This window comes from Micropterus dolomieu, linkage group LG05 (genome assembly GCF_021292245.1).
Source record: "Micropterus dolomieu isolate WLL.071019.BEF.003 ecotype Adirondacks linkage group LG05, ASM2129224v1, whole genome shotgun sequence".
Lineage (NCBI taxonomy): Eukaryota > Metazoa > Chordata > Actinopteri > Centrarchiformes > Centrarchidae > Micropterus > Micropterus dolomieu.
In genome coordinates, this window is record NC_060154.1 from 18,443,303 (window position 1) to 18,468,394 (window position 25,092).

At 41.0% G+C, this 25,092-nt stretch overlaps 1 protein-coding gene across 2 annotated transcripts in view; it reads left to right on the forward strand.

Moving 5' to 3' along the window:
• The window catches only part of agbl4 (AGBL carboxypeptidase 4), a 317,541-nt gene that overhangs the window by 57,237 nt on the left and 235,212 nt on the right, over nucleotides 1-25,092 (forward strand). The window lies entirely within an intron of this gene.

Below are 25,092 nucleotides of genomic sequence, written 5' to 3' on the forward strand. Positions count from 1 at the left end.
TTGCATTTCAAGAGAAAAGGCACTCAAATGCACTGCAGGGCAGGAATAAAAGCAGCTGTAATCACAAACCAAGGAGAACTTTGACAGCCATAGAGTTCGAATTACAAAGTAACTGCTGTTTGACATTTGTACATAGTGTATGCTCAGTTAAAGAAAGACCTGCTCCCTTGCCCATGTCTGGTGTGGTCATATTTTAGGCCAGTGTCAGCCTGTAAACCCTGATAGCATTGCCTACTTTTTAATAGAACATTCTATTCTATCAACAGCTTTTCCAATCATGTTCCTGGAGCAACACATACATTTCATATTAGGTTGCTGTGCACCGTAATCTGTGGCATTAGCGGTCTAACTATATTAATCCATTTGCACTTTCCCCTGTTGATTAGAGCGTATGTGAAATGTGACGGTGGTTGGCTGGTATAGGGCAGCGGTTGCCTGAGGTGGCAGCGAGAGCATGAGATTTCATACCCAGCCACGTCTACATTCAGATCATGATTTATTACCCCCTTACCACACGCACACACACACACACACACACACACACACACACACACTTGTGCATAACCACACCTTTAGCAACAAAGATGTTGACACAAGCTAAAACACACACACACATACGTACACACACAATTTCGGCATTTAGGAGAATGCACAGAAACACCAACGGCTGGAACAGAAAATGACACCAACGCATTACTCGATATGCTCAAATGTGAGCTGTCACATGTGGACATTTGTGTGTACTGTAATAAAACACAATCTGAATGTGTTTGTATTCATGTGTGAGCCAACTTCAGTTTATGATACAAACTGGGATGTAATTTCTTTTTTTCTCTTGCCAAGCAACCTAAGCACAATATACTTGGTGCGCGTTATGACAGCTCTGTAGCAGATTAAAATATTTTGCTGATGAGGAAAACAAACAGAATAGAAATAAGGAACTTATTAAATTGTGACATTCTGCAAAGAAGTTTGTCCCATTTTTTTCATGTCTGAGCACAGCATGTGGGCATAATAATCTAGTGTGTCTATTTGCATCAGTGTGTATGTGTATGTGGTTGTGTAAGCACAAGTGTATGTGTATGTGTGTCTGTGTAAGCACCAAGTGTTCATGAGTGTGCCAATGTCACTGTGCACACTTTAATATCCCAGCAGAAAAATAGAACATGGCTGATAAGAGAGCAGAGAGAACGGCGGAGAGAGATCAGAAATCCCATACAGTAGAGAGCACTAGTCCATTGCAAGTGTGGCAGAGGTCACAGTCAATTTCAAAAAGAGCAGGTCTTGTATATTAGAGTCTGGAAAGATGAGAGACCCTCTTGCTCTCTATCATAGAGGGCCTGTGCCAGAGCAGGGCCAGATGTGATCAACATGGACCTTGTGGAAATCCCTGCTGAACTGAACTGTCTTTATTGAGGGGCTATTAGAACAATGGCAGCAGAACATGCAGACCGAGGCCTGGGGTTTCAAATCATTATTTACAAACCCACCAGGCTCCCTTTTTATCATCTTAAAAATGACAGAACTGACTATATCCAAACCTCGGCATTATATTAAATAGCTGACACAAAATACAGCAGTGCTATACAGCAAACACATCTGAATTTCACTTCAAATTGCTCGTCAAACCAGCGAAGCAGTGTAAACCCTGAGCATGTGCAGTGATGTCTACCAAACAAAGAGCTACAATGCAGAGATAAAAAAACAATGCAGTTATTTCAGAATAAACAGGACTAAAGGAATATAAGCTTTATTAGTATGTGGTTACACAGATAATACTTGGTAGTGTTGGTTTTGAGCTTTTGAGAGGATTTTTTTTATGATGATGATGATGATGGATGATGATATGATAGAAAGATAAATCATCACGAGGACTATCCTTTAACAGTATTAAATAAATATTCTCAGAAATAACAATATTTATTCAAGACAGCTGCATCATTTTCATCTCATGGCAATAATGACAGCTTTACAGTTAAGTCAGGTCAGAAAATGGTAAAATTTAAAATTACAAAGTTGACAGCTGCCCACTCAAGCTGGTTGACCTGATGTTAATTTCACTAAAAATACAAGCTATACTTCACAGCCACAAATCACAGTAATCCATCCTGGGTTGCAGAATTATTACAGAGCCAGCTTGGATAGTAAGAGTCACATAATTATTACTATTTTTGCATTGACAATATGAGGTGACTGGTAGTTGGATTGTCTCCAAAGCTCAGGTTAACATCAAGTTAGATCATCATGAAAACAATGTGCAGTCACAATAATAAAAGTGGTTTAATGGTACAAGACAGTAGGAGTAAGAAATATCCAATCCAGCTTCTGTTGCATGCACTGCTAAGTATGAGGTTTAGCTGCGTGAATACGTCGAGCTGATCAGTTTTAAATAAATTCAGCAACTGAGGTTTGTTTTTTTCATTGCAAGTATTTTTAAATACCCAGCAGTTCCTTGTCCCGCTGGTGGACATCCTCTGTATGGCAATAGTTGCTGGCAGATTTGAAATTCAGTATTTAGAGCGATTAGAAAAACCACACTGATGGAAATGCTTTTGTGGTCCTGTGTTGAAGTAGGCCTATATTGAGTTTGTCATTAAAACAATATAATAATTTGTATTTAATTTCCTACTGTTAGCTGGACATCACTCCAGTTCTATGTGCATGCTCTGCCCTCTTACTGACTTCAGGAAGATCAATGCACTTACCACCCAATCTGATGGAAACATAAAGGACCCACCAGTTGGATAGTTTGTTACAAGCAGGACTTTCTTTTAGGGGAAGGGTTTATTGCAGTCTGATATCTTCTTGTGGGCGATGCATTAGTCATGGTGCCTCATGGATTGGCTGCCAAGATTTGCTCTTGGCTTGAGCTCCAGCTTATCCACCTATGCCTGCTTATTTCCTTTGGTATTACTTGTGAATTATTACATGTAGTTGACAGAACTCATATTTCTTTAGGTTGTCTGTGTGAAATGGTAAGCCTTTCTGGTGCATTCACTGTGATGCTCTTTTGCTATTGACTGTCATGTGACTGAAAATGTTAGTGCTGTGCATATGGGCTAAATTGATTCGACGGCATATTCACCTTATGCCGCTGTTAATTTTGAGAGGCTTGCAACTGGCTAACCAAAAATTCGGGAGTTTTAAGGAGTAGAAGATTTTTGATGTTGGTTGATGCCAAGCTTAGCAACCCAATGGATATTGTAACTTTTTTGGCACGTCACTAGCATTTTCCGGATTGTAACTCACATGCCTGTCATAGAAACCCCCACCTTCATCTTACCCACAGTAAACAGGCTCAGGAGAGTCGCCTCTGAAGCTGCTTGACACTTCTGGGAGCAAGTGTTTGACATTGTGATGACCACAAAAACCTAAATCCAAGGTCACCATAGCCCACAGAAGTGAGAGTGCTATCTAGTTGTCAGTCAGTGCTGTAGTGCAGGAAGGCTAGCAGTCAGTGGTAATTGATGTGAGTAGAGTTGACATCCTGGGCAGAGCGCTTCAGGTTGGTCTCCGACTGGGACCGAGCAGCCCATCATTGCCAGTTATTAAGCAGCTTGTGCTCTGCTGCACTCACTCAGAGGGGAACAGCCTGTCTCTGGGTGTTTACATATGCATGTGTGTATGTGAGGGGGTGGGACGGGTTGGCATGCAAAGTGTGTATGAGTGTGTGTATGTTAGCAGGAGAGGGGGAAGGCAGACCACCAGACCTGGAAATAACAGAACCAATGAAGTTCAGGCCAGAACACAGGGCCGCTGTGCTTAGGTTTGCTCTTAAGTCAAAGCAATGTTATTTTTTCCCAGTTAGAGCAATCAATAGCTTGTAACTGCTACGTATCTGCTTATTATCTTTGTGATACTGGACTGACAGTCAACCTGGTCAAGTTGTAAGGTCACACAGTGTTTACAGAAGGAAGCTGCTGCAGACCTCAGGCTTGATTGGCTCCCTCTACAGTTTGTGTGTCTGCTTTTCTGGCTGGCTTGTTGGCCAGTTGGCCCACTTGTTAGCTGACTTGATATTGTTGGCTTGTGTGCTATACGCTGCTCTGTTAATGTCCTGATAAAGCTATCTGTGTTCTGCAATGTGCTGGGACATCTGCCCTCTGCTGAGCCTGTGTTGCTGCTGCTGTAGCTGCTACTGCACTTAAACTACTTTTATTTTATAGCTTTTAAAACTTCTGCATTCACAAAGAGGAAAACAAGTATTTCTCTGTCTGTTTACATATGTGTTGGTCTGGGACTGGCTGTGCCTGCACATTATAATTGCATCAGTGTGAAACTTATTTTAGTTATACTTTTCAAATTACTTTAACTTTCTATGGTGATTCACTTTAGTTTTTAGTTTAGCGTATATATATATATGTATGTATGTATGTATGTATGTATGTATGTATGTATGTATGTATATATATATATATATATATATATATATATATATACACGCTAAATATATCTATATCTCTCTATATATCTATATGTGTGTATATACATATATATATATATATATATATATATCTATGTCTATATATATATATATATATATAGACATAGATATATACACACATATAGATATAGATATATAGAGAGATATAGATATAGATATAGGTATATGTCTGTGTGTGTTTTTCCAAAAGGTATTTAGGCAACTAACTGTATCTAATTATAGTTTCAGTTATAGCTCAACTTGGGGAAAAATTTACTATAAACCTCACAGGGCATTTTTCAATTTCTTGTCAAGCATGTCTCAGTAAATTTAATGCAAAGTATTTAAAATAATCTGACTGCTACAAACAATCACCCATACTCTCTCCTTTGCTATTTACTCTGACCATCGCACCTTTATTGAAGAACAGCGGTACATGTTGTTGTCTTGCTTTTTCCTCACTACTCTTCAGCATCCCGCTGTGTCATCTTTAAACTAGTTTATTTAGGTTAATTTGGAGTATAGTTTGTTTTTTTATCAGTAAATCAAAAAAGGTCCCACAGGTTTTTCTTTGGTTTGGGACCACAAATGCGCTAGTAGCATTTGCTTATGTTCTAATGCCATCTTGCAGATTGGTAACAGGCTATGGGACATTTAAAAAAAAAAAGTGTTTCCAACTTCTAATATAAAAAGAGACAAAAGAACAGTTCTTCTTTTTGGTCCATTCCAGTCCACTACTATGTAACTACTTTCCCTCAAAAATGTAGCTATTTTCAACTTTTTTTCATCTCACCCTTCAGTGAGAGCATTGCCGTTCTCTGTCTGATTGCTAGGAGTTGCATCTCTTTATTGAAATACAGGTTCAAAAGTGTCTCTCCAAAGCAACACGTCCTTGTGTGAACGCTGCCATAAATAGCAGGAGTTACCGCAAGTGCTGCAAAGAATTTCCCTTTATTTGTTTGAACACTTTATTACAGCACAAGCCGTAGCTTCAGTTCAAAACTGCCCAAAATGAGTCAGTTGTTAGATGTTAAGTTCGTTGTATTGTCTTATGCACAGAAAAGAGCTGAATGAGGGCCCAACAATGAATACAAAACAGTTATTTTGACTGTCAGCTTTAGGCAGCTTTAAAATTGAATAGAATTACTTAAAAATTAACTTAAAATAAAAACTGGTAATCTCAGGTGTACTATTTAAAGTGACAAAGAACACTAGAAATAAAAATGTATCGGATTGCCTTTGCCTTATTGATTTATATAGTTAATGGGCAGGGTTGGAAGTTGTACCTTGATAAGCTGCAAGAGTGTGGTAAATATTTTTGCTTCAACATTATAAAGCATTCATGTTATCCAAGTTATACACATTGTATGATCTGTATTCCTTTTAGGCCTATAATAACATGGTGAGCTGCATAGAACTGTCCATGGTCCTGAAACCTCAGCGTCTTCCTCTCTGTCATTGCTTAATAACAAGGGTTTCCCTGTGTTGCTCTCCACACACAGCAGATCCCAGCCCTAACCTTATGAATATTAACACAAGCTTTGCCGTACAGTAGGGAAGCCCAGGAATCCTTCATGAATATTGATGAGTGGTCCCTCATGAGCCTCTTAAATCTCCACATTGGTTAGGTCCCCTATATTCGAAACTTCCTGCTGTATTAGTGGGCTATGTGAACCTTGCATAACAAGGGTCCATTCATGAGGTTTATGACAGCAGGTGGGAAAAGCCACTTAATGCATGCTGACTCTGTACAGTAGATTAGGTGGGTTTAATATTCAGGTCCGGTAGTGGCCTGAGTGTGCCCTTTCAGCAGTCCAAGGTGCTGAAATGCAGGCCCTAGCTTGTCTACCAGGGGAACAGTGGGCACCCCATGATGAATATTGCGGTGGTCTTTCCAATTGTAAATCACAGCACACTCAGTGAATATTAATGCTGGCACCTCCATTAGCTTGAGGAAATATTCATGGCTGTTCCAGTGCTCTGAGGCACCCCAAAGTGTCAGTGAGTAATATGATCTGCTCCTAACACCTGTCCACATGGCTCCTCTATTTATGTGGTGAGATTAGAGTACAACCCTGTGATGTGTAGCCTAAATCTACATCAAATAAGCATAGGGAGCATGTCAGTGTTACAATGGTAGGAGGTAGCATGGACCAAAAATAGCACTTGAAAAGGACATACATACGTACATATGTATAGAAGGCACGTTTACACAAATGGTGCATCTGGTACTGACAGATCCAATGGCTCATCTGGGCCTTGTGGAGTGTAGAGAGCCACCTTTCTCTCAGAGAGACACAGGCTGCTGTGGTCTGGGTCTTGGCCATGGATCCCAGACGCTGCTCCAACTCCTGTCAGTCAGCCTCTGCTGTCCTCCATGGTTGAGAGAGGCAGGACAGCAGAGCAGATTTCTCTGTGTTTTTCTACACTCGTGAAGGCAGCGCCTGCCAACACACATCAGCACAGCCGCACCTGAAGGCAGTTGACTCCCTTTTCATTACTGCAAGCCGAACAGCTTTTTTGGGAAGGACATGTTCTGTGTGTGTGTGCGTGTGTGTGTGCTAGGCGAACAGTCTGTTATCAGAGGAGACAAATTCAGATAGATGATCTATGGTTTTGCAAAAGTGTTTTGTAAACCATAAAAGATGTTGTTACAATAGCTTATATTCTGGCAATATGCAGAGGTCTAATCATGCTATCAATCATTCTTAAATTTGTTATATAGCAAAGGTAATAAGCCTATATATTATACGTTAAAATGCTGCATCCTATAGCCTACAGATGAGCTCTGACAGATTCAAAACAGAATGATAAACATAAGAAGTACAGACATAATAGCTGTTTTAATTACACTGAAAGATGATGAATATTATTTGACAGTTTATCTTCTTTTCAGTTCAATTCAAATTCTGTTGTCACTATAATCTTCTTAGAAGATGATAAAGATTCAGCTCATGAAAAGAAATGAATGATGATTGTTTCTTTATTAGCTTGGTTGCCAGTAGCTGGCCAATCGCTGAATGTTTTGTACACAAGTAGTCAGGATTTCTCCTCATGCCTAATTATTTTCCTTCTCCACAGGAGGTATGGAGAAAACATTGAGGACCCTCAGAGATGCATTCGTCTCTATTTCTGGCTGTCGATACCTTTCGTTTTGTCACTTTTTTTGTTTGTCGGATTCTCTTGCCTCTCCATCTCTCTCCCATACTTTCTCCTTTGCTGCCGTGAGTAGCCCAGCACTCTAAGGAAATCAACTTTTCTCTCAGGGTTTAGATAAATATAAAAACTACATGGCGACCTGACAAAAGGAGAGACTCCTTGTAATGGTACCTCCTTGGTCTCTTTTTCTTACTCTCACTTTCACTCTCTCTATTGCTTTTCTCCTCACTGTCCTTTCGATCCATAATTGGAAATTTCCTCTGCTTAGCTCTGTCGGTGTGAGGGACAATGCGGCATCCATGTTCTGTGGAGCATGGTTGAGAGAAATAGAGCATTGTCTCATGTAGGCAAGGCAAGCATGGTCTGGGGACTTATCTAAATTGAATATCTGTCTTGTTTTTTAGGCTTATAATGAGAGTGACACAGTGAGCACGGGGGTCTTTCGCACCACTGACAGCCCTCCTCCCTTTGAAAAGTTGACAGATAACATGGAATAGGATACATGAAAGCACATGCTCTGTGGGAATTTTCCCACCCAACAGTGTATTATTACAGAAAACAGCGTTCGCACCCAATTATAGGAGAAGAATTTCTGTTCCAGCTACGTTATTGAGAGTGGGTTTTTGTATAACGGAGTTGGGCAATCCAGCTAGATATAGGCATCTTCAAAATATTACATCTGTCTTTGGTTGGTGACTCTTTGTGTAATGCTGAAATTCTGTAGGACAATCCTGGTATTACTCTTATGACAGAAATGCATTTTGCTGTTTTTCAGGACAGGCTTACTTTCCCCTTTACCAAAACTAAAAATGCCATTTAATTTTTTATTTAATTTTAATTTAATGTCTTCCCCAGTAACGGCCTGTTGCTGTGGTGTTTTCTATTCGCCATGCATCTTGCTTAGTTCACAGTACCTCACCAAAGACACAATGACACTGCAGTACTAATAGCACTTTTTCTTGATCTTGTTTTGGCTGGCTGCTTTATCCAGCCGGTAAGATAGCACAGCAAGATCGTTATTAAATTGGCTCGTTCCTTTAACCTTGGCTTCTGATAATGTCGTCTTTTAGAGGAAATTAAAGTTGGTTGTGAAAGCAATTGAGATATGAGAAGAATGGCCCCGGCTAGCAGGTAGAGCTGTTACTGTATCAGCCTTTTTTTCTGTCACAGTGATAAAACACATTGTGGTCATTTGTTTTCTTTGTCCATATCATATCATGGCATCACCCAGGATAAAGAAAGTTTCTTATGAAATATTATTTCATCTCAAAGTATGCCTCATGGGCAAGCTTACTGCCCTCCCGCTCTTCGGGGGAAAAGGGGACGTTTGAGCTGCAATGAAAATATCGATGTAAAGAAAACATGTCAGTCCAGAACAAGAGCCTGTGTATAATGAGCAGGGAGATGGTCTTAAGGAGAATACTAAGCAATGGTGATGACAGACAGGCTGACAGGCTGGCACAGACCCTGCCACTCAGGAGACCAGGGGAGAGGCCAGGGCAGTTTCTATCACTGTCAATGCCCTCGCTCTCTCTCTCTCTCTCTCTCTCTCTCTCTCTCTGTCTGTCTGTCTGTCTGTATTTCTCTGTCCCATGTTTGTCTCTTCCTCTTTCACATCCTTCTCTCACGCTAACGTCCTCTTTGTTTCCCCTTTGTTGTTTTGTTTCGAGAATTTGAAGGAGTCCCTTTGTAAACAGATTCTGAGTTTGATATCTGATGTGGTTGCGATACCTTGCACAAGTTCCATCTAAAATTTCATCAGATATTAAATAAAAATGGTCGGTGCTGCATGGACGCCTGGAATAGATTCCAAAAGCATAATTTCTCCTCAAGTTTAAACATGTAGGTGATTGTTTTCATTTATGCATATCTTCCTCCTCAACAAAATGAGAACTAATGGAAGATAAATGCACAAAGCAGGGTCACATGACTTCTTGCTAATGAGGTTGCTAATTAACACTAGCTGGAGTAGTGAAGGTGAGAAGCTACGCTAGGAATAGATGTGCGAGGTTTGGCAAATTATCTCCATTGCAGTGCTAGCGTGCACTCTCATGTTCAAGCTGGATGCGGATTTGATCCATTTTAATTTGTCTAGATGGTGGGAGCTGACATCGTTGAATCCTTGAGGAACAGTCTTAATGATAGAGTCAACTGAAAAAATAAAGACAAAGACAAAAAAAATAATAAATGCAGCCCAACTGTCATTCTGGATGTTCAGGACCCAAAAGAAGATGCTCACAGATCTGACGAAAAGCAGTCGAACACGGTTTATTGAATATTCAGGGATGGGAAAGGTCTGATTGAGCGTTGGCAGCAGAGCAGAGCGCAGTGGCAGACCAGGAAATGGCAGCCAGGTGAATTGGAGTTTCAGGCTGGGTAGGAGCTGAGCGAGGCGGACAGAGTTTCCATGGTCCTAGGCACAGGGAAACACATGATTAGTCCTGAGTTTAACTTGAAAAAGAAACAAAGAATCTTACTTGGAAGAACAACTGGCCTTAGAGCAAATACCAGGCCGGGTGAGCAGGTGGAGGTAGGCAGCGGGAGCCAGAGTCTGAAGCCACGCCCAGACAGACAACACACTGACAACAGAGAGAGAGAGAGAGACAGGGAGACAAACAGGAAACACAGGAAGAGGAACACCGTAGAGTGAGGAGGAGATACTGCAGGACCACAACACCAACTCCTTGCTCTGCTGCAGTGTTTACTGCTCAAGGTCGTCAATCCATGTGACAGTCTGGTGGCAGAAGCATAAGAGACCGCCAGCCCTTATATCTCTGATGGTGGACTAATATGATGGAGCAGAGCCATGCAGAGTGAAGCAGAGCAGAGCTATATTTAGGACACTTTGGTTCCGGTGACCATGGCTCTTAGATCCACTACAGCCCCTCAGAGCATTCACTTTTGTTCAGCCTCCTGAGGTACAAGAGCTCACTGTTACCCTTCAGGGAGGTATTAAACTGATGGATACTGCATTTCAATGAGAAACAGACACTCTTAGTCCAACATTTATTTGATGAAACACAGTAACAGAGCAGGGAGATTCTGTATACTCCTCTATACCTTTCTGTTTTGTGGCCTGGTTGTGCTTATTTTGTTTTGCTGTCTGTCATTAATTATATATTTTCTGTTTATTCCAGAGCCCTGTTGAATAATTCTCCCAATTTAACCTTTTGTATTCATTCCCGCTCATTTCACTTGAAGATGTGAATTTCCTCTTGCTCTGCTGTTTTTATGTAGAGAATATTCTATGTGGCCTCTGAGGTATTAGGCGATAATGTTGAGCAGAAGAATATATGCATGTAAGTGTTTATAAATGTGTAAAAGTGCACGTATTCTCTTATAGGTTTGTCCTTCGCTTTGCTTCCTCCTGAGTTCTAGTGTCTGCCAACCAGCCCTCTGTGTGAAGGTCATCAGTGGAATTGGAAAGTGCACTTTGCAGAGTCAAACAGATGCAGGGCACAGATAGCACATTGTTTATCTAATCTTGTATCAGCGCTGTAACGAAGTACAAACAAAGTCCTCTCACAATCAGATGAGAGCTCAGAAGCTTTTTACACTGTCAAGGACTTGATATATCTGCCCTGGAAGTTGTTTACGGGGTTGGATTTTGGCAATTGCGGTAGTAGCTTCCAGTCTCGCAGCAACTTTGGACATATCTATATACAGAACTTAAAACACATTTTGTTCTTTAAATGAGCCTCTTCTCTCCTCTCTTCTCCGCCTCAGCTCCCTCCGATTTCCCCCCTTGTTAAGCAAATGAGTGCTCCAGAAATTGACTGCGATTTCCCCTGCTTGCAGAGGCCCCTGAGTGATTGTGTGCTAGGCCAGAGCTGGAGCCGAGGCCCAGGCGCTCTGTGGGCTGAATAATGATGGCAGCACATTGACTGAGGTCTTAAATTAAGGGTACTTATCTTAATTGAACATCTGAAATAATGTTTTATTTACAACAAAGGGAAGGTGCTGGAGAAATGAAGCGGTCTACTCTGCACGAGTGCTGACTGCCTCTCTCGCTCGCTCCTCCGTTGTGGTTGGTTAAGCTCCAGTTGCTGCAGTATATATTTCTGATGAGCTACTCGTGGCTTTAATATGGCACTCAGAAATGTGAAGGTCATTATATCATTACGACTGTGGTTCAAAGGTCATGCCTTCTCATTGCATGGCATAGGTTTGTTTCTTTTAGGTATGATATATTTTAGTGGTCTTTAAGTTATTTTAATTCAACTTATATTTTTAAAGCAACATTATGAAAGATTTCTTTGCGTGATTTGGCGCCCCTACCGTTTCAGAGTGTAATTCACAGCTGTCGTGAATAAGGACAGCTGTATACGTGCATTTGTTATGATTACATTACGTTCAAAAACTAGCAAGTCACCAACTTTGCTTACACAGCCAAACATCAAGCAAGTGCAACAACACAAGACGTAGAAACATGACGTTGTAGTCCAGAAGAAATAATTCTAGCTCGGCGTCTGTCTTGTAGCATTTTATTTCACAAAGCTCTCACCAACGTCCAGCAGCCTCTTGCTTGGTCACTCTCTTTTTCTCTTTTTAGCTTCCTCCGTCAGCGAGCTCTTCTGTTTATTCACCTCTGCTATTAGCTAACGTTACATAGAGGCTGCTCACCCCGCTTATGTTGCCCACTCACCCAGCTCTTGTACGACGCCGGTGCCACTGTCTGCCAGTAGCAGCATAATGTTGCTTGATACTTGTGTGGCAAGCTAACCAACAACGTTAGAAAGCAACCGACACAGGAGCACTAATAGCAATGTTTCCAGTGTCCAAGTGTGTTATCTAGTAAGTTTGCTAACATCAACTTGACATTTATAGCTAGCAGCTATAACTTCTGACTGTAAAACGTCTGGCTGATTTTGACAACTTTGCTTACAAAGCTAAACATCAAGCAAGCACACAACACAAAATATTGCAAGCTAGCTAGTTATTACCTACTAGTACAACAGCAAGAAGGCCCGCTCGGCATCTGTTCTGCATCCTTTCTGTAAAAACCAGTCTGATATTTGCTCTTGTTCGGTCGCTTGCTGGTCTTCTTCGCAGCCTCTGCCATGATTTCCACGCTGAGAATACCAAGCTAGCTTCTTCCAAAGAACTTACATTTACATTTACTTCTGATTGGCCCACTTCCCCAAGCACAAAAGAGGGGTGGGGCTTTGTGGCACCGCGCAAAATCACGGCCTGCTATGTCAGAATAGCTATTATTGTACTAACTTTATTCTCTGGTTTTACTGAAAATGGATCAGAGTTGATGGAGAAAATATTGTCCGGTTTATCCTCTGCTGTCCTCCGGATGCTCTGCTTCCACTTTTGCCTATTTATAGAGTTTATGTTACTGGTTACTTTAGCAGTTAACTACTGCTAACAGCAGCTGCTACTAAGTTAGCCACTGAGTTAGCCGTGCAGCTAGCCGTCCTATTACTGATTATGCCCGGACTGGAAGCTTGGTGCCCTGGGGTTGTGTTGGTGTTTACACCTCTGACATTACTACAGAAGCTTTGGACTGCTGGTTCAGAGCCAGCTTATAACAGGAGCTACTGTTAGTAACAGGTAGCGGTTAGCAGTCTGTAGCGTTAGCAACAAGTAAAGATATCTGTCCATCAGGAAACTTCATAAATGAGAGAGTTGTAGCAGAGCAGCCAGAGGAAATCAGAGGGAAAAGCAGAAAATATTAACCTTCCCTTTAGACACACCGCACTACCAGGGTTTCTGCGGGGTCTTAAAAAGTCTTAAATTTCAAAATCAAAATTCAAGGACTTAAAAAGTCTTAAATTCGTTGAAGTTTGTGTTCTAGGTCTTAAATAATTTTGAAAATGTCTTAATTTTCCAACGTCCATGTAATGCTACCTCTAATGCTCATTGAAATGCTCCCGCAGTGCTCTAGAATGTTTTTTCCTCCCGTGGTGTTGTAGTTTTTCTTTCGCTAGTCCAAATACAATTCGCTGAGTATGACTACAAAGACCAACATGCAGCTGTCGTGTTATTGCCGCAAGTCTCTTTCAGATCATACCACAGATATAAAATGGATTTATTCTTCAGGTGTGCCAAAGTGCAACCTTGCCAGAAAGAAACTTAGCTTAGAGCTTGGTTAAACCCAGTGGCTAGCAATGTATTTGAAGCCTACTGTCGCTGCTTAATGAATGAGTGCCGCTACTAAAATTTCACATGATAATTATCATGGCTGTCTCCCTCTCCTCATTCTTCAGCGAATGTGAGAGAGAGCGGCAGAAAGTGACAGTGAAAGTTAGTGGAGGATAAGATCAGCATCTTGACAGTTTAATTAAATTATAAAGAAAGGACAGTTGTGACCGCGGAGGAGCTGAAGTTAGTAATGTTAAAGCAAATTAGGGATGCAAACTAGTCCTTTTAAGCTAATGAAAATGCTTGTAATTATACAGAAGGGAGGTGGTTTTCATGTTTCCTATTTTTTTATGTTAATTTCTACAAATGTATAAAGCAGTAAATTAAGACACAAAAGGCAAACATGAATAATCCTATCTGTAATGATTCTAAGGTCATATTAACAGTGTTTTCCTGTGATTATAAAGTTTAGGTGCTGAGGCTCAAAACAGCTTGGTGCTGTGCCATGAATGTATCACCCAACCCTGATTTGAATACATTTATTTACTCTGCAAGTAATTTTGTGACTGCATTTCTTTTGTACGTTTCTTTTTTTTTGATGTCGTGATATAGGTCTTAAATTTCATTCACAGTGGTCTTAAAAACATCTTAAATTTGACTAGGCTGCAGAAACCCTGACTACACAACATACAGCTGTGGCTCTATGAACTTGTATGTCTGCTAACTCTGGAATGTGGGCTGGTCTATGTAACTTTGCGGGTGTAAACATCCCAGATGTTACGTATCATCTAGCGCTTGTTAGAATCCGTTTTTTGAGGGTATTTTGGATGCGCAAGATTGAGGCTAATGGTATGTCAGATACATGCGCTGAACTTTTTTTTATTTAACTATGCCAAGGGAAATTCAGTTTTTCATTCTACGGCACCTTTAAGATAAAAATACTACATAGTATTGCTTTAATGCAGGCACAAAAAACCCAGGCAGAAAATAATATATAATAATATAATAATATAATCAATAGATGTGTCTGAGGTAACTTTTAAATGACCTACATTAATAAGTGTTTGGCAGGCCTACAGTAATATGCCAGTGCAACACATGATTAGCTCAGGCCACCAAAGTAGGAGTTTATAAGGAGTGGGTGTGTGTCTTTGTGTGTGTGTGTTTGTGCTAGACAAAAAGTCAGAAAGTACAGTAGCTCTCAGAAACTTGATTATAACGATGAGGTTTTTCCCACAGCATTAATCAGTCGTATTGTTATAGCAATTGTAGTGATTGGCTTCTCATAGTCAGAGTGATTATGCTAATTTCAGCCAACCAAATGTCACGTCCAGCCTCCAGGCGCACCTTTCCTGCTCTCCCAAAGGCAACGTGGCTGCTGTGATTGAGATAGCTGATATTTGACTGAGCACCTACATACCTTCTTCTGATCACTTCGGTGATTACATGAAATTACTAGTTCTGAGTAAGAATGGCTGAAGATAGCATTCAACCAGCAGGAGTGAAAGAGAGACAGGCGGGTAGAATTGATTAAGATTTTCAGCAATTACGCTTCATTCTTCATGCAAAACATAGACCATATTGGATTTTGCTGTCCTGTCTCTCTATGTAACGGTGGTGCATTTGAACAAGACTATTGACTTTTAAATCTTTTCTCAAATCTCACTATTATCGTATGTCGTTTTTATAATATTATATTATTGCTGTTATTGTATTTTTTAATGCTGATTTTATTGTTGATTTTTTATTTTATTTTCATTTCCATTTTTAAGTATGGATCATGTTTGTTTCACTGTACAGCACTTTGTAACTTGGTTTTGAAAAGTGCTATACAAATAAAGTTATTATTATTATTATTATTGATAACTTATGTCATTTTATGGTGACTAATGGTGTGTAATGATATGGGAGCCTATTTAAACTTTAACTCTGAGATCTTATGAGATTCTTTGTATGAGCAAGGACTGAGTTCAAAAAAGACACATGCTACATGCCAGAGCACTATAAAAAAGATCCTAAAGGGTACTGTGGTTCATGTGGTGGTGACCACTACTACCTACGTCTTTTACAAGGACAAATGCATCTCCTGCATCTAAACAAAACAATCTTAGTGTATATAGTTTGTACTTGTTATAGTTTGTGGGCAGGTATATATACAATATGTTAAACATAGGGTTTACTGTTTACCATGTGTTTATGTATGGTTTATAGAGTATTCACTATAAATGCCAATTTTGTGGATGTAATTTGTGCATATTTGTGCATCTGAATGTGTGTGTACTGTGTGAGGGTGTGCTTGTGTGAGTGGATGGCTCTTCTCCAGTCATGTGTGCCATCTGCTACCTCTGCAGGTGGCGCCACCCAGGGCTGATGTTGTTGATGCATCATCACACCCAGCTCCATCACCTGTCCCACGCTATTACCACACAACACACTGACTAATGAACCTATTGGACACACCTTCTCTTGCGAGTCCCTCTGTTTGTGTGTGTGTGGGTGTGTAAATGTCCAAGTATATGAGTGTATGCAGTAGGTAGTATCAGTATTTCCCATTAATTAACGAGACCATGGCAGCCCGCCACAGTCTAATTTGCTCCGACATAGTTTCAAAATGAACCAAAAATATTTTAACACATCTCATAATAACATTTCAGACGTCTGACCTTGTGTTTTGTGGGAGCTGTTCTGCGCTGCTGTAAGCTTGCACGCTCACACACTTTGGCATCCGACTCGATACAACCACTTTTCTTTTAAGGGAACTACGGTAACTTTAACGGCCTGTTTCTGTAACTCATTTGTGAGGCGATTAGGCTAGCCGTGCCTAAATTTGGAGTGCACACATATTCAAGCCTTTATGGTAAATCCACTGAAACTGACCAGTGCGAGCTGACAGGCAGTGTTAGCGACTTTATCCTGTCATTTTCTGTCTTCACAAAGACAGTATGTTGCAGTATGAGAGTCCTGAAGAGAGGCTTTGAAGTCTTCATGTTACATGATACAAGAACCATATAGAGCATTATTTATCAAATTGGGTCAGACTTGATGAATTTAGCGTGAGGAGACGTATGTGACAACGTCCGGTTTTCAAAATAAAGTGTCTATACAGTATGGAAATAAGTTTAATTGGATTATATTCTCAGAAAGTATAAAACATATTTCATGTGTCCATTAAAAGTAAAAAAAAAAACAACTATAAAGTGTTTGTTATTAGTATTACAATGGGTTTATGATTAAATTGTTTACATGAGTGCCAAGTTCTTCATAGATAGCCTCTTAATTTTGCACCAAATTAATTCATTTCAACTTTAAAATGTACAAAATTTTCTTTCGAGGGGAGGGTCCCAGGTCCACCCACCAGTCTCTTACAATCCTGTAGGAAACACTAAGTATGTTTGAAGAGCTCATTTGTCATTACTTTGCCATTATTTATTGTTCAACCACAGGTCATGACCTCTGGTTTAACTGTTGCTTTATCGGCATTGTTCTTCTCTCCATTGTCTGTCTTTGGCTACATCAAATAGAACAATTAGAAATGCTTCTAGCCAATGTTCCCTTTTATCTTCAGAACTATGTGAATGCTAATCCTCCACAGGGAGCGATCATATATAATGGATGGCTTCCCTGTTGCTTCCATTTAGCCTTGAGTGCCCAAGTTCCACATTTGACTTGAAGATCAATGGTGGACTCTGTCTGTGTGCTGTCAGTCAAAATGGTGGCCTTCCTGGCCTGGCTGTGCCCTGTGGCGCGACTAGCGGCTTATATGACCACTTGGCCATAATGGGGTTGTTTTGAAGAGAGGAGTTAAACCACAAAGGGACCCCTGAGAGCTCCTTTCTCACCCAAAATATGGCCTTGCCCCCCTTGTCTTTCCTCGTACTTCACCTCCTCCCCTCTCCTCTCCTCTCCTCTCCTCGAGATTATCCCTTCACACATTTAGACAGTTTGGACCTTGCTCAAGGGCACCTTGACAGCAGTTGTTATAGGAGAGGACAGTGTTTTTCATTTCCTCTCTCAGCCAGCTTTTCCGAGCCTGTCGCAGTGTTTGAACCAGTGACCTTCCAGTATCACGTCCTAAGCCGTGTATGCGCATGTCATTAAAAGCAATTCTGAAAAACTCTGAGGGGCAGTTTTGGCTTCAGTAAGATTTAAATTCCAACCTCAGGCCCATTCAGCAGACACTCAGTGCTTCAGAGTGCTTAGCACCAAGAAGTTAGTTCCAAACCACTTCTCCTAATTAACCTCAAATAAGTTCTGTGTTAATGTTGCAGAGATGTTCAGTTTTTGGGGTTGTGTGGGCAAACCAGTGGATTTGCGTGTGTGGTGCACGTGCAAGTGGAGAAAAATACAGAGGCTTCTCTTGCAGTTCATTAATCTCTCCCCTTGTACTGCTCTTTCTCCTTCTCTGTATCCTTTTCTCTTCCTCTATCATTCCATAAACCACTCCTTCCATGCCAATCCCACCTCCTAGTGGTAGGATCAGCATTCCTAAAAGCATTTGTTTTATGCACCCTTCATGTAATGTAGAAGACAGATCATTGCCAACAAATCAGAATTTAGTTTCCCGTTGGGTTTCACTTAAAGTTTAATGTAGTACCAGTAGGATTAACTCTAACAATAAAAAGTCACATAATTCACTCAGAAGCAATTTGAAAAGGAATTTATGTTTTGACACATTCACACATTAATAATACCATATTTGGTCAACAACATGCATAATTAAGAAAAAGAGTAATCAAGTGAGGAATTCAGAACCCATGTATACTCTTTATTTATATTACTAAATAAAGAGTAAAAAACAAAAAAGTACAAAACTGCAGGTGAAAATCAAATTACAGAAATATAATTTTCAGTGGAAACACTCACTTGTACGATGTATTAATTTTGTATTATTACTATAACTCAGCAGCTCATTGGCATTTTCACCCTTACTTTTCCAATTTGTATCTACTATCTCTGGAAGCATATTCTGAGCTGTTCTCATCACAAGAGGACCTGTTTATTGTAAACAGCAGTGACCGATGTCTTCTGGAAGCAAGAAACAACAGCAGCTTTTAGATGTGTGGGGACTGTTTTATAATATATGGGATTTTTTGTTTTTGTAAAACTCTGTAAAAATGTGTTGTCCTTTAAATACAATTCATACCAAGTGATATAGCGGCTTTCTAAAATACCACCAGATATTTTTAGTGACATCATTTAAAGCAAGGTTGAAACTACTGTAGCTGTTGTAAAGGCTCCATTGGATCATCAATATCCTTCCAGTACACTTTGTGGTCTGCTCGTGCCTCATTCCTGAGGCAGCTATTTTTTGATCTTGGTTTACAATACTCTTTTATTATCTTGAAATCTAATTATTGAGTGAACTCACAGCCTGAAGCTATAGTCACAAACAACTACAGTGACAATAAAAAATATCAAGAACAAGGTAGAGGGTACAAAGGTACAGATAAAGGACAAACAGCGCTGTTTTTCTCCCTGTTGATTTATTTGTTTTCTATTCCATCCGTCTACCCGCTGCGCTCTCAGCCACTTTACATAATGTTGATTTCTATGGTCCAAATAGACTGTTATGATGAATTTCTCAGGGCTTTTATTAGTCTTTGATAGATAGCATACAACAGAGAAAGAAAAATGTTTTTGTTTTATTTTTCTTTCTCCCTTTTTTCAGCATTTTTCCCTTTTCCCCTTTTCCCCGTACTGTGGCCCCCTAAATCAGTAGGCTGCTACTGTAGCTCATAGTAATTCAGCCTACTTTATACCTGTGTGTGCTGCCTTCAGCACTTTCCTGTCTGGGACCTTCCTGGCAGCCTTAGTGCTGGACCACTGCTTCACATCATCACGACTTCCTACACCCCCCAAAATGCTAATTATCTTATCGAGCAGAGAAATCTCCCAATGATTAATGTAAGATATGTGCTTTACTAAGGGTGGATGGTGAGGAGTGCAGAGAGGGATGGAGAAGTGGGAGGAAGGATATAATTATTACTGATAAGTATCGATCCCCCATCTCTGCCCCTCTGTTTGCCCTCCTCGCCCAACCCGCCCTTCCCTCCCTATTGAGTTACGGGTCTGCAGTGCCTAAGTAATTTGTAATGGGCATTCACTGTGGCAGTGCAGAAATCCTATTTTGTGATGGCCAGCTAATGTGATCAGGAGCATTTTAAGCTGTTTTTTTGGTGCTCTGAAATTACATCTGTTCCTCAGAGGGCTCTCTCTCTCTCTTTGTCTCTCTCACTTTCTGTCTCTCTCACTCTCCCTCTCAGTGATCTGATTAGATGGGCAAACTGCATCGGTTGGTTGGGCTTCCTTCCTGTATGACACCCACACACCCACAAACACACAGACACAGACACACACAGCAACCTTGATACAGCTAGTCCTGAATGTTCTGTGTGACCCATCTGCCATCTCCACCCCTCTTTCCATCTCTCTGTCTCTCCATTTTTCTGCCCATCTCAGTCTCAGTGAGTCATCATGGTTGGAGAAATTAGCAGACTTACTCAAAGCGCTCATCTCCACTATCCTGCAGCAACAAGAACAGACTGCCATGCCAAGACAAAGTACACATTAAAGCACAGAGATGATTTTCTTTTGCTCTGGCCACCTTTCATAAATGGTAATGTGGTAATTTCACACTATGCGTCAAAGTATGCAGCAATAGATGTTTATCGAACTCATAAGCCCTTAAACGATCACTGACTTGTAAGGTTAGCTCTAACTGAATTTATTTATTAAGACTCAAATCTGACGGCAGTATTGAAGGGGAACTCCAACCACTGTACACATCAAAGTCTGTTTACAGGTAGTGGGGAGTACTAATGCATGTGTGAAAAAACTTGTATAAAGCCCTTTGTGGCTCCAGAGGGAGCTGTCTGAAGTCTGATAAATTACCACTGATGGCAATGCTACTTGAGGCAACGAAGGTTGGGGCTGAATCTGGGGAGTTAAAACTGTGTGTTGTGTTATATTACAAATAGAAATATATGGAAGGGAGAAATTTAGCAGTCTCAACTTTTAGCTGTTTTAGCAAAGATTTGAAGAATATTTGTGAACTTGTTATTTGTCATCGTGGCAAACTGGTAAGTCAGTCGTTGAGTATTAGCCAGTTGGTTCAGCCTTTTCTAACATTGCACCACAAATTCTGTTATAGTTAGGGGTGGGATGAAGAATGACATGCAACAAAGGCCTGGTGACATGATTGGTCACCATGGTTCTCCAGCTTACATGATTAATTGAATTTTGCTGCGTGCTGGATCCATCTCAAATTAGAACAAGCATTGTTGATTTAGAAAACATTCATGTTTTTTTGATTTGTGAGAAGAGAGATTTAAATTGCTGTTTGGAAATTCCCAACGATAGGTCATAGTTAATCTTCCTATAATTTATCATTCATTTTAATTTTTTACTAGCCTCACGTTTTTTGCGTGTGATCTATTTTTTCTAAGCTCTGCAGTATTTTAAAGATCTAATGTATGCACTGTTTCCATAGTTGTCTGTACTGCCTGGAGATGTTTATAATGCTAATGAATCAGTTTCACGCTGCCGGAGGACTCTGCTCTGGAGAGGGGGAAAAAAGGCCTCGTAGATGCACAGACATTAAAGTCAATGGATAGTCAGTGAGCAGCCTTAGCGGAAGATTGTTAGAACAAACATCCACTTACAGCTCAGACTCCTCTCTGCCTCCGCCTGAGCACAGCAGCCCAGCCCAGTGCCAGAGTAGTGTCAGAAAACTGTGCTGTCGTCAGGAAACATATTTATTTCCTTTCTGCCCGCCTGCCTGCCAATCCCTACGGAGCTGTTTAGTGTGAAGGCAGAGATTTGACAGAGTGGAGGCAGGGAGGGAGAGACTGAGGGCTTTTGCACATTTATGTGTTAGAATCAAAGTGCTTTGTGTGAAATGGTGAGTTGGTGCGTTAGTGTGTGTGTGTTCATGTGCCTGCATACATGTGCATGTGTGTGTTATAGTGTGGCAGTGAGCGTTGGCAGCAGGTCCGTGTCTTGCTGTGTGGTGGCTCTGGGGTGCGGCTCACACGAGGGGTGGAGGGAGGGACGGGAGGAGGAGGTGGGGGAGGGTGACAGCCGAACGCCCGCCCTTGGGCTCCCCAGACACCTCACCGTTGAGGAGGAGGGTGTGGTGTGTGTGTGTGTGTGTGTGTGTGTGTGTGTGTGTGTGTGTGTGTGTGTGTAAGACAGACTGAGAAAGTGGGTGCACACACATACACAGCTGTGTGTCTCTAAACGCTCAGATTCTGCTGATCCAGCAGCCTCAGCTCAGCTCCCCCATCCTCCTCTCCCCCTCCTCCACCCCTCTCTTTCCTCCGCTCCCCTGCTCTTTATGGCAGAGCACGCAGGTCACCTTCTCAGTTGCTGAATTTAATACTCAGCTGGAGAGAGGCAAGAATAAAAAGCAGTAGAGGACTGGCAGAAAAGTGAGCGGTGGATTTCTCCTTCCTTTTACAGTGGATTTTTTAAGATCAGTTCAGAAACAGATTGTAAGCAGCACATAACAAGCAGAACATATAAGCATCTGCCTGAGTGGATAACTGTCCCGCAGTATTAACACACACACACACACACACACACACACACACACACACACACACACACACACACACAGGGACACACTCACACAGTGCACTGTAGGGACACACACACAGGGACACACACTCACAGTGCACTGTGGCACTGTGGCTCTGGTGGTTGATTAGCAGTCAGGTCACCTTTCTCCAGCTGTGAGTGTGGTTCATTTAGATGAGAATGATAAAACAGGAAACACACTGTAGCTGCGGGCACACAGCAGATAGCAGCGGTGGCCAACACGCAGCAAACACATCACTGACTGCTCAAAACAGCCGACTTTCTGCTAGACAGCCAACAGCCCCTCATTGTCCTCTAATGTATCAAATTCTGAGACAAACGGATTTACTACCAGATTGTTTTGTCATTTGAGATGATAAGCTGTAGGTTGCAGCAAGTGAAATCGTTTCATCCAGCTAGACAAACAAGGGTTAGACAATATGGCAGCAGCACATCGGGTTTCTTTAACAGTAACAGAAAATAATCAGCACTGGTAATAACGAAAAATTCTTATTGGAACTCAAGAAAAGCATTTGTTTCACATTTTCCATATGTAGACGTCAGCTTCCAACAGAGAAGGTGCTGTATAGTATTGTGTGAATTACTTTGCTCTGTAGGCCTCTTTCTTGCTGCCGCTGTATGTGTGAGGAGCCGGCTTATGGCGTGTAATGCTTTGACAGATGTTATAGTAGTGAATTGTGGAGGATGGTCTCAGCGAATCCTGGGGGCATAAACATACACAGACGGTTTCCATCATTCCATCCTTGCAAATGTGGGAAACCTGGAATCCTGTATAGCAGATTTTACAATAATAAAGTCCTTGAAAATAATTACATTGGGTAACTTTCGTTCCAGATGTCCCTAAAACACTCCGGCTGAAATTAGGGCTCTGTTCAGTTATTAAATTTTACATGTCTAGGCAATGAAGGTGAACTTTAACCTTTGTTTGCAGTAAGGCTTTGTAACTCAAGAAGGAAAGGTGACCCCTGGCCAGTTTGTGAAACGGCCAAATACAAGAGCAATTGTCACATAAAGAGTGATTTATTAAATTAGCCAAATCTTCTTAAGTGATTTAGGCCTAAACTTCAACTTAGATTTGTAGATTTTTTGTTAGTGATGTTAATATTGCTTTTATTGCAGTAATAAAGTTTCTTAAATTCTACTCATACATGTTTCTGTAGCAGGTGCTCTGAAATTAAAAGAAGAGATTGAGTGACAACACTTTGGATGATGATGAGATTATGATTTATTTCCCCAAAGTAAAGATTACCTTTTGTTTTTCATCATCTAAGAGACTTTATGCTGAAATGTCTTTATGTAAAACGAGTACACAAGTAAAGCTAGAGAGCTAGATAAAGACTGAAGGTACTTCATACAAGAGTACGAGTGACTGAGTAGCATATATATGCAGACACACATTTTGTCTCATCTCCCGCTGGACAGACACTCAATCATACAGTACTGCATCTCTGTGTTGATAAAAAATAAAGTGGATAGAGTGACAGACAGAGCTTAATCTTCCAGCTCAGGGCTCTTGCCACACAGGGTTATGCCTTGTCTGCCCTGGCTACTCTCTATTGTATAAGTTTATGATGATTATATAATTGTCCATGGTTGAAAAATGAAGCCAACACAAAGAGCCCAAAATTGCAGTTCCTCTAATGGCTACACTCAATCCCCATAGACCCCCATGTTATGTTACTGCAGTAATAAACATACTTACAGCCAGGTACAAGAAATGGTTTTGGTCTCTACAGCCAGTTTCCCCCTTTCATGACAACTGTGTGTGTGTGGTGGGGGAGGGGGGAGGTGATTTCTTTTATATACTTTAAATCTTCAATTAATATCCCTGGCATTTATTTGCTTATATCACTGAACTCACCCTACCTATATCTGGGACAGGCGTCTATATGGGACAGGCCTTTAATTCCTTTACCATGCCTGTAAATCTGAGAACTGTGGAGAAACTAAGCGATCTAATGTTATGTCGCACATCCATATTGATAAAGGTTTGAACTGTTGTGTTGGCATGCACAATCTAAGCAGCTTAGAACTAGCTCAAGCAGGTGACCCGGTGGGCATCAAGATGTTTTATACATCTAAAGAACTTCTATAAAAACCATACCAGGCGTTTAAGCATGTTGCCACACCAGGACAGTAAAAGGGACAGACGTCTAATTGGGACTAGGCTTTTAATTGAAGTTTTCTGGTAACTCACCTGTTTAAATTATATTAAGGCTTGAAGTTATGCATAAATAAGGAAAAGACCACTTTGAGTAACAGGTTGGGTGCCTTCTCAGGTGGCTATCTGCTAGGTGGTCCCAGCAACCAGGTTTCTTTTGGCCAGCCTCAGCTCCATCTCTTTGCCCATTTTCCTTGGTAGCCATCCATAGTAAGCTCACTATGTCTCTTCAGAAACCTATGGGTGACGTAACGTACACTATGTCCATGTTTTACACAGTCTATGGTGTATATGCAAGTGTGTGCGTAAGGATGTGTGTATGTTTGTTTGTTTGCGTCTTTGGTGGGGTGAAGCTTCTGTCTTCACCTGGCTGGCAGAATGCCTCCTGTTCAATCTCAGCTCTGTCAAACTCACTTACCTTCTGCCACTAACAACAGATGTCTGGCTAGCACAACCTGCACCTTAGGTTGTTGTTTGTGCCCTTAGGTATCACACACACACACACACACACACACACACACATACACACACACACTTACACATACACATGCACAGAGCTGGTTGTGTTAGCCGTCTGTCAGTCAGCATCAGTAGCTAGCACCTTTATTACAGAAGGCAATAAGTCAGTGTAGGGGTGTGAACGGAGGAAGATTTTGATGGA